The 10,878-nt window shown below is 39.6% G+C and overlaps 1 long non-coding RNA gene across 1 annotated transcript; it reads right to left on the bottom strand.

Moving 5' to 3' along the window:
- Positions 1–1,487: 1,487 nt before the first annotated feature.
- Positions 1,488–3,042, bottom strand: LOC114708476. Its single transcript, XR_003736803.2, has 2 exons — positions 2,941–3,042; positions 1,488–1,535 (listed from the first exon to the last, which is right to left on the bottom strand). It is a non-coding gene; the product is annotated as an uncharacterized LOC114708476 (long non-coding RNA).
- Between the last annotated feature and the right edge of the window lie 7,836 nt (positions 3,043–10,878).

The raw sequence follows: 10,878 nt of genomic DNA, 5'->3' as shown, positions 1-10,878 counted from the left end.
AAAGCTCAAAGAAAAAGAGGGCCAGAGCATAGTGCAGCCTATATAGTACAAGCACTTGTGGGACTTAGTCAAGATTCTAGATTCAGGGCCAGCAGACAGTCAGTCTCAGTCTCATCTCTCTCTCTCTCTCTCTCTCTCTCTCTCTCTCTCTCACACACACACACACACACACCAGAACAAACATAAAAGTTCAAAAAAAGACTAGAAAATACACATATCAAAACATTGACAGCAGGTAAAATATAACTTTTTATTTTTTTTCCAATTTGCTCACCCGTCAGTTTCTCACCTGATTTCAACAGGTGTACTGTGGTGATATTTGTAATCTAAGAATAAAGTTTGCCTAAAGATCAGAGGACAGAGCCAACCACGGAATTAAACATAGAGGTCAGCAGTAGTGGCACACACCTTTAACCCTAGCACTCAGGAAGCAGAGATCCATTTGGATCTATGAGTTCAAAGTCACATTGGGCTACATGAGAATGATCCAGTCTAGGAGAGAAACAGACAGGCGGTGGTGGCACACACCTTTAACCCCAGTATTTGGAAAACATACACACCATTAATCCCAGCACTAGGAAGGTTGAGATAGGAAGTGAAATGGCTGGCCGGAGAAAGGCATATAAGGCGTGAGGAGACAGGAACTAGAGAACCTTCCGCTGAGGACTCAAGGGCATTCAGTCAGAGGATCCTTAGAGACAGGATTGGCTGAGGAATTGACAAGGTGAAAAGTGGCTGTGGCTTGTTTCCTCTGATCTTTCAGTATAAACCCCAATATCTGGGTTTTTATTATAAGACAATTTAGAATTCATGCAACAGTGTATCAATAAAATTAAAACATGAAAACACTTTTAAATCTACAGTAGAATCTCCAAACTACCTGTAAGTTCTAGCTTAAATATCACATAGGAATTTAAAATTCTAAACAAATCACTAGCATTTTAGAATACTTCTTAAATCAAAGAATTTAAAATTCTACTCTGGCTAGCTCTAATGAAGCCTAAAAAAACCACAAACATTTGTACTCACACTTCACTGTCTTCAGAGTAGAATTTTTTTTTTTTTTGCTTTGGTAGACCTATAGTAGTGTTCATAAAAGAAAGCTATTGGGAAACTTTGTAATACCATCTGACTTTTCAAATTTGTAGCTTAATGGAAAATTAAAAGAACCTTAGAATTCTTGCTACAACACTAAAAAGGTTCATGAGAGACCAAAGAAAAAGCTGCTGGAGCTGATACTAGCCCACGGAAATTTGTTTACATTAGTCCTAAAATCTAATTCTCCTTCACTCTTATTTAGGGAGAAGAGAAAGAGAAAGAAAAGATTCAAGTTGAAAAATCAAAAAACATTACCTCTTTTTCATATGTTCCGCTTCCCCTTTCTCTAGAGTAAGCAGAAAATAAAGAAGGCTGTAGCAACAAGAAGCCAGGAATGGCAGGAGAGAGTCACTAACTACACACGTATGATCCAGGAGTTTACACATCACTCCAAATATACAGCCAGCTGTGCTGTCAGGAATTACAGTCAACCCAACCTGAGTGGAGAAAAGAGAGATGAATTACCTCTTCACAAAAGCCCTTCCCCAAAATAAAGCAAAGCCTGTTAAATGGGTTGGGGTTTGGGTGGGGTGGTTGGTGCTCCAGCTCAGTATTCACATGGCTCAGCTACCTACAGCAGTTTAAGCCCCAATTTTCCTCTGAGAATTTAATTCCCAATGAAAATGACTTCACATGAAGAGATAACCTTTTTGTGTGTGTGGTGCTGAGAAGTGAAAGCAGGGCTCAGGAATTCATACACACAAGCATTCTACTAGGCATTCACTGGTCAGAAAATCTCCATACTAACAATCACACAGTTATTTCTAAAACCATTCAAACTAGAAGACTGTTCACTTGTTCCCACCTTCTACTCTATGGAATTAATGCAGAGTCCTTTTTACATTTAGTCTTCTCTGACCTTTATTTACCCAGTTAGATGCAAATAAGGAAAATGCATCTACAGGAATCAGTAAGAGATATTATATTAATATTCAACTGCTCACTGGAAAGAAACCTGGAGCAAACATATTATGGTATGCTCATTCCTCTGGACCCCAGGGGCACACTCTCAGTAAGGCTGAATACAAGCTGTTAACTGTATAGAGATCAGCAAACTGCTGAGTAATCATTAGGAACCTCTTCAAAGGGCAATCTCAAAATGGAAACCAAGATTGGCTGGGATGTTTACCCTTTCCCATAACAACAAATGTGGGCCCAGAAAAGCAAAAACCTCTGGGATTGGTGGGAAAAAAAAAAAAAAAAAAAAAAAAGGTAGGCATCTTGGACAATAGAGAGAACAAGAGTTGAAGTCTGACAGCAAGAAGGGCACTTGGAAGTGCAGTGCATTCTCTTCCAAGTCAAGGAAACTTCGTTCTACAGGAGGAAAAGGGCTATGGACGTGACTGTAAGATTAACCAAAGAAGCGACCCCACAGAAAATACATTTTAAGAGGCCTTTCTCTTAAGTAAAACACATCCTAAACATCCCAAAGTCAAAACGTAAACGTTAGAGGGAATTACAAGCCTTGTGAAGGCATACCAACGTGAATGTAATGCCAACGGTTAGAAGGCAAGTCAGGCTCCAAGCTCAGCCCACTGCTTCCAATGACTGGGTCTGGTAACGGCCCTACTTTGAACCACAAACCATCTGTCTACTGGGTCCCAAACACACTCACTGACAGTAATCAGAAGCGACTGGGAGTTTAATGTAAGGTCCCCCATTTCACAAACACAGAAAACAAGGTCTTAGGAAAAGAATGCATTCCACCCTCCACTCGCACCCAATGCCATCTCCAGTCACAATAATTAACAGCCAGCAAAAGTCCTTACCACATCAGGCCATGAGAGGCCAGGTAAATTAATGTTTTACTTAAAAGAAACCCCACAAAACTAAAGATTTTACCAAATGCTTACTGATGGCACTTTGCATGATGTCAAAGCTCTGGCTTCGGGCAGGAATAACCAATAAACTGTGACAAACTGCCTGTCAGAAAAGGAGAAAAACAGGAACCTCATTATGGCATTTAAGAATTTAAAAACAACAATCAGAAAAAAAGAAAAAAAAAAGAGCCGGGCGGTGGTGGTGCACGCCTTTAATCAGGGAAAAAAAAAAAAAAAAAGAATTTAAACAAAAAGTGCAACACAGTGGTTTGTTTTGATTTGTTTTGTTTTGTTTTTTGTTTTTCGAGACAGGGTTTCACTGTGTAGCTTTGGAGCCTTTCCTGGATCTCGCTCTGTAGCCCAGGCTGGCCTCGAACTCACAGAGATCCACCTGCCTCTGCCTCCCCAGTGTTGGGATTAAAGGGGTGAGCCTCTGCCACCACCACCTGGCTCAACACAGTTGTTTTTGTTTTTGGTTTTGGTTTTTTTCTGGAGCTGAGGACCAAACCTAGGTAGCGCTACCAAAATCCCAACCCCTCAACACAGTTTTTTAACCAACTTTACATAGTAATAGCAAACAGGTAAAAAACTTGACTTTGAAGAGACAAATGTCAAGGATCAAACAATGAGCCCTCACACACAGGCTCACTTTCCAGCATGACATCTACTAAGCAGCTACAGAAATTCCCACACCTTCCAAACATCTTAGGAAGATGAAGACTGTAGTTCTATTAACTGCTACAACAGAAAGGCCCAAAGGACTTGGTTAAAGGGCTGACAAAAGCCTTCTAGTCACTTAGGAGAAAATGCACACCACAGAAAAATACTTACAATCCAGGGAATACCAGTACAGATTAAATATCGTTTCTCCAAAATACTTGAGGCAGTGTTTTTAACATTAGGAATTTTTCTGGATTTTAGAATGTCATAAACTTTACCAGTTAAGCATTCATAATTCCAAAGTCTGAAATCTTCAGTACTCCAAACCCCCAAACTTGCTGATGTCATGTTGGGATTTATTTACAAATTTTCTGAGCATTCTGGATTTCCATTTGTAAATTAGGGATAGTGATGGAGCTTCTCGAGGTGTGTCCTGATCATTTTTAATTATATAGTGGCCTACCATTCCACCAAGGTAAAAGGAAGAGAAATCTAATGAAAATTGAATCCCTATCATTTTAAAATGTTCTAAGTTCTAAAGAAAAGAGGAAGTCAAGTCCTTCCTAGACACTGGTCTCCAAACAAACTCCAGAATCTGATGGGGTGCATTACCAGATGTGTAAGATGTGTAACACTGCATGGAGGGACATGACTGGTGGGAAGAGTCGTCTCCTAGGAAGAGACTGATTAAGCTAAATTCAAAAAAACTGTCAACATGGGGTTGGGGATTGGGAGAGAAGATATCCTTCTGAGTTTTGTGTATATATGTGGTTTTTGTTTCTCTTATGCAGAGAATAGGGCCTAAAACCTCATTGGCATTATTTATAAATTTGAGATTGAAAATCAAATCAATAGTTTCCTATAAATTTTCTTACAGACTGATATTATCCAAAGGTTTTTAATAGAAATTTTTTTTTACTGACAGGAAAAACGCTGCATATTTTCAATGCCTTAGTCTCCCTGCTTCTACTTTAAAGGGTGGTAGAACTCTGCTAATCCACATAAAAGGTTACATACATACATTTGTATGAGAACCTTCCACTATAATGAAAGATACAGTTGGAAGTTACTGTCACTTATTCATCTGCCCTTCAAAGCGCAAAGAGAGTGTGCTCTTTCTACGAAGCAAACGCTCAAAAAGCAGTAATGTGGGTCTACAATTCTGGTATAGCTTCTGCAAGCGCACACGACATGGTGTAGCGCAGAGCGAGTCACACTTGTAAGAGTGCAGTCACTATGGAAATATATCCAGACTCACGCACTGCCTGCCCCAAAAGTCCAGAGGTCCAAACAGTTAGAGCAGTGAGTGAGTATTGAGCAGGACATGCGATTAATTATATTAAGTACAGCGCGGTGTCGGATAGTGGTCGCACTGCCTTTAGTCCAGCACTCGGGCGCGCACGAGCAGTGGCAGATTGCTACCTCAGTTTGAGATATAGGGTCGAATGAGCAGTAGCCATTGAGGATGAGCTATGGCACTACTTAGTTGAGGGAAGCTATCTAGGCGACAAATTATGGGCTAAACGCTCTGGATCACTCAGTAACCCTCTCTCTAAAACATAGACACCAAAAAAAAAAAAAACACAATGAGCTACATTCTACAACGACGACCCCGTTTTTCTTTCTCTACTGTCTACTGAAAAGGCAGTACAATAAAATGAGAACATAAAGCAACACTAGCAACTAGCTCATGTTGGTCTCTTTTGTCTCCTCTTCTCGAGTCCTGATATCCTTTCGTAACATACAGAAACTCAACCGTTCAATTGAGCACACTCCCTTTCCACTACTCTCTCTTTCTCTCTATCTCTGCCTCGTCTCTTTCTCTCCTCTCTTTCTTGTCTGTAGGTGAAACAGCTGTTCTATGTCATACATTTTCAACGAGCTACTCCTTTTCTATATGACGTCTCGGGGGTTTGCAATCAGTATAATACAGTCTCCAGGATGTAGCAGACTAAAGAAGAAAGACTAATAGCTAGAGTCGTAGAAGAAGAAAACTCTCCTTCTAGAATCCTATGTCACCAAGTAAATCCTGACCAACAAACTGAAGTCTCTTTTCACTATAAGCTTCTTCTCTCCATACTTCCAGTGGCCATCAGGGCAATTTTGTGTCGCACTCTATGCCTCTGGGACACACCTTAGAAAAGGCACCAAACACCTCAGCTATGGACTCAGTGAAATGAACTAGACGAGAATAGAAGCCGTGACTCATAATCATGAGGAGGCTATAGCATCTCGCTGAACATAGTTTGTAAAAGATCTTGTCGGTGGGTGATGGTGAGTCATTTACAGTCAGAATGTTAGTACACCACGGCGGTCTCACAAGCACAATAGTAGTCTAGTGTCTATAGTGTGAAAAGAAAAATAAGTGCTTGTGTGAATAGTATATATGACAATTAGTAGCATGATATGGGAGGATTGAGAAATGAGTATTGATATATGTTTAATTCACTCGAGATATACTCTCAGTTTCATTTATGTTTATGCTATATAATCTTGTGTGTGATATAAGATATATCTTTGCAATATTACGTGGCCTTGTTTATAGGTGGGATAAGTGTGGCATCCTTGAGAGAGCTCTTCTCAATGAGTGTGCTTGTGGTGCACCAAATATGAGGTGTATCACGCTGGAAGATATGTATCCTAATACCGAATAGGAACGCCACACTCAGGACTAAGAGTAGTATGGAGGTATACGCTATATCAATTAGATCTAGCGCAGTCATAGCCTACTAATTAAAGATAATCTGAGCATAGAAGGAACAACACATAGGAGAATTATATGCATCTTCGGTATAATAGAGTCATTGTGCGGGAATATGTATGTGCATGTCTGTCTAAGCACTATAGCACGTTCTCTGGTGCTGTCAGAAATGGGTGCAGTAAAGAGGAACCACATTGCAAATAGCATAAGTGGCTCATCAAAGACAGCCAAATATTCCATATTTAGTTGCTCAGGGGATTCTGTTTCTCTACATTGTGAGTGAGAAAGAGAGACACCCTTTTGGAGTCAACACCCGAACATAAAAAGATAGCTCGATCCCATGCTATAAAGTAATGTCCGAATGTGGATATGGACATGAAACTCCACTGTCTGGTCCTCCGTGTGTGTTCTCACATGTAAAAATAATCGTTATGTCTTCTCCTTAATAATGAAGAGAATACACATGGAGTGGTACTGTGCATTCAGTGTGAGTGAATATAATAACCCCACGAAATGTCTCCTCTGAGTCGTCAGATACAAACTGAGTATGAGTCCTTTGTAAATGTTTCATTAATAGAGTGACGAGTGCGCAAGAGAATCTAGATCACTCGGACATTGATACTATAGAATTTAACTCAAGTTCTCAACCGTAAACGGTAGACAGGGAAACTCATGCGCAACAATTTATCAGAGATGTACTGGCTGAGAGAGTTAATTCTTTGCTCTCACGGTGAGACCTAGATTGGAGAGGAGAATAGACAAGCTGCCTTATCTAAAGCACTGGCTAATGAGGACAGAGAATATTTTTATTCCCTCTATTTACTTCTTATCTCATATATATAGCTCCTCAGATACTACAGTTCATGTAAATCGCAGATCTATGTTTACTTTATGAATGTGTAGAGTGGGTAGAATAAAGAACTCGAGCTCTACTCTCTCAGCATCGTGGCATGGGTACCGAGAGCCATACATAATCTTTACGCCTAGTTTTGTGTGAAGATACTGCTCTTGGATCGCCCATAAGGGTGATAGTCTGTGTGTGATATAGTAGAAGTAATATATAAAGTACTGCTTAATAAGCATATGATAGCAAAGCAAGTGATAGTTCAGGGCCCTGAGCATAGAAAGTTCTTGTACTATCCTCTCTCTAACCATATCTAATCGTCTCTTGAGACGCTGCTGAGAGAGTACTACATTCGGCACATGGCTCTTTGCTAGAGTGCTAGAAACGAAGTAGACCTTGTGGCCCACGTTGATATAGAGGACTAGGCTATACGTCAACACTTCTCAGTACACCATTATTATGATGGATGTTGTTCTAAGTAACTTCAGTTGTTTCTCTCGCAACTCTGGGGTCTGTGATTTCTTGGCAGCTAGCGTATTATTTCAAGTATTTTGAGATTGGCATCTCTCCACTAAAGTTGCCTTCTGGGCCTCTTAACCAAGACCAACCGCTAGTCATTGAGATATACCTACTGTGCCATCCAGAGGTGGATGGATCTCAGGTAGCTAAGAATGCGCACACCAGACACAAGTCAACGAAGACAGAGGAGAGGCCCACTATTTCTCACATTTAAATATTTATTGTTGTGTCATTAAAATAAACCCCACTCTCTGAGTCACTGTCTGTGTCTAGTGTATGATAGTAGAATAATTAAAGACTGTTCAAAGTGAACCTGGCCGCCAATGCTAATGATTGCTTCAACGCAGTGCTGCTTCCACAACATGAGACATTACTAAACAAGAAGTTGGGACCCGTCAAAGATACATCACCTCTGAGACTTAATAATAATATAGATAAACAAAATAAACACATAACTATATAACGCATCATTATCTTTCTTTCGTCACTTTCTTAGCATTTTTGTCCTGGTCAATACTCTACTCGACTTTTGACTACTAACTCTCACGATATATGAGAGTACAGGTCACAGTATATGTAGCAAAGGTAGTATATTCTTAGTTGAGTTTGTTCCTTTTATAGAGCGATCTGCGTCATATGTATTCTTAGAGCCATGAAGAACTACAGGTATTATTCTCTAGGTATCAAACGACATGATGAGAGTTACCACATCACAGCTCAGCACCAGTAATCCTTCTTTTGAAGATACCCAGGAAATCGTAGGAGGGGTAGCTGTGTTGCCTTGAGGTGCAGGCGTCCACTCTCAGTCGAACATTGGCTCCCATGCCTCCTACTCGATAAAATCTCTAGATAAGCAAAGAAAAAGAAATGAAACTTGAACAATGAATTAGATGTATTAATACAATATTTTTACGTGTAAGTTATGCACTCACTAATATAAAGAGCGAAATAATAAAATAATTCAGCTGGTCATATAAAATTTCCACTGAAATTGGTGTACAGCCCTCATAGAAGGTCTCACTCAAAAAGTGGATATAACTTCATAGTAAAACCCAATGTGAGGAATTATTTGCACGGCTGGATGTCTCTAGTGTTTGGTGTTCAACCTGATATACGAGTGCGTGCTCACTCCGGTCTCAAGATCTCTTCAGATGCTGGGCATGTCAGATCAATCTTAGTGCTGATCAGTAACCTCCAGCATTATGAACTAACAACATACGGCCTTGGCTCGCACAGCAAATACCTATGCTTCACCTATTCGTTCATTAAGCACTCAAGCTCTCATATTATAACTATTTTAAGCCTGTTATATGAGCAGTTACCCAGTATATACATGGTGAGGCTTAAGTTTGCGTGCAAATATGTGGACTCTCACTGTGAGACAAGTTTCTTCTCTGCTACAATAACTCAATTTTCATCTCGTTCTTTGAGTGATTTTTCCCCTGTTGAATGATTATACTCAGTGCTGATATAGATTTTTATTGCTTTGTTCACGCATGGTAACATTATGTTTGTTAGGTCAGAAAGACTGGTCACAAAGTCACGTCAAGTCTTTATTGGACAATATTTATCTATAAGGGCCCAGATCTAATAACTCATGAGTCTTCTTGAAGTAAATTTATTCTCTTATAATATAATAGGGAGAAATCCAAAGAGTGCAGGCGGCACCTCACCTAGTACATGGCTAGTTAGGTAACGGACTAGCGCGGTGAGCAATATAATTCTATATTGTCACTATGATCTGAAGAAAGGAGTCAAATCGACGTCACCATTATCTCTAACTGCACATACCTAATTCCTACTAGCACACGTTATACAGAATCTACATCATAACTCATACATCTTTCAAAGATCTTCCTCTCTTCTCTCGTAGCCTCCTTGATTCGATATATTATTGTTCTGCTCTCGTCTAGTTCTAGTAGGAGATTAGCTTTTCAATGCCTACTTATGGTGCTATTTGAAAGGAGCAGCCTCTCAGTCTCAACAGTTGAAATAATTCTAATTTTTCTTTTGAATCTTTTTATCACCTGTAATTCGGGTTCATTAATAACTTTCCTGCATTTTGCTTAATGTGTGCTTTAATGTCTATTGATTCTTATTTTCTTGCAAATTACACATTTCTTTTTTGGAGTTTGGGAAAAAGGGGGGGAAAAAAATATTAGATCGTATTCCTGTCTTGTAATAGAACTCTCCCTATTCTGGATCATGATATACATTAATTAAAAGCCAATTTGACACACATCTGGAATAGTCTCTTCGGAATAACATGCCTTACTGCTCTTCTATCGAGTATCATGATTACAATCTCTCTCATTCACCTATCTACTACCCATCTTTCTTCCCTGCCCTTCTCATCTTGTATAAATCCTCTTTGTTCTAAATCCTCATATTTATCTGCCTATAGCTGTTATCCCTAACATTCATATGGTGTAACCATGCTCTTTTCAAGACCCCCTGCAAAGCTTCTCTTATGAAGCTCTGCGCAAGGACCGATGAGTGAGCAGGCGGGAGAAACGCAGCCACAGCTCATGTCAATCTGTTTACAGAACAAGTGGCTGTCTGCATTGTTTGTGAGCCCTTACGTTGAAATCCGTCTGCGAATTTAGGACACAAGGAGAGGATTGTTTCTCAGCATCAACTTGCAAGGCTCTTTCAATTAATAATAGAGTGTCTCTATATCCCTGGCATGCTCTTCTCTTTGCCCTGACTGTTTTTGAAAATAACTAAGATCTCGCATTCTTGCTTTATGCTCTCCTCTATTTCTATGTATGTTCTTCCATGGCCTATATTAAAGCTACCTCTGATGTCAATGCGCAATCGTGCCCACTATGCACACAAGTGAGATCATTGAATTCCCTCCTCCCTTCACTACATCACACTACATCAACACATCACTTATTATCTCTCTCATCAACATACTGTGTCTTCATATACATGTGAGTCTCCATACTATAGTCTATTCGGAACGTGTCATCTTTTAATACTTGAATTTATATCTTCTTCTACTTCTTGTGTGTGCTCTATCTTCTTCTATCTAGTCTGTTATATACCTTATTCATCATCAAATTCTTTCCTCGTATTCTTGTTATCATTTGAGTCAGCTAACACAAATTTCTTTAAATGGTTATCTACAGTAATCGAGTACTTCGCTCAATTTGGTCTCCTCCTTTAGCTGCGTCCAATTTCTTGTGTATATCGAATTATATGTATGAGACTCACTCATATTGTCTCAAATG

Source organism: Peromyscus leucopus, chromosome 3, assembly GCF_004664715.2.
Source record: "Peromyscus leucopus breed LL Stock chromosome 3, UCI_PerLeu_2.1, whole genome shotgun sequence".
NCBI classification, from domain to species: domain Eukaryota; kingdom Metazoa; phylum Chordata; class Mammalia; order Rodentia; family Cricetidae; genus Peromyscus; species Peromyscus leucopus.
Note: the sequence above shows the minus strand (reverse complement) of the source record. Positions and strands in the feature narration are given on the sequence as shown.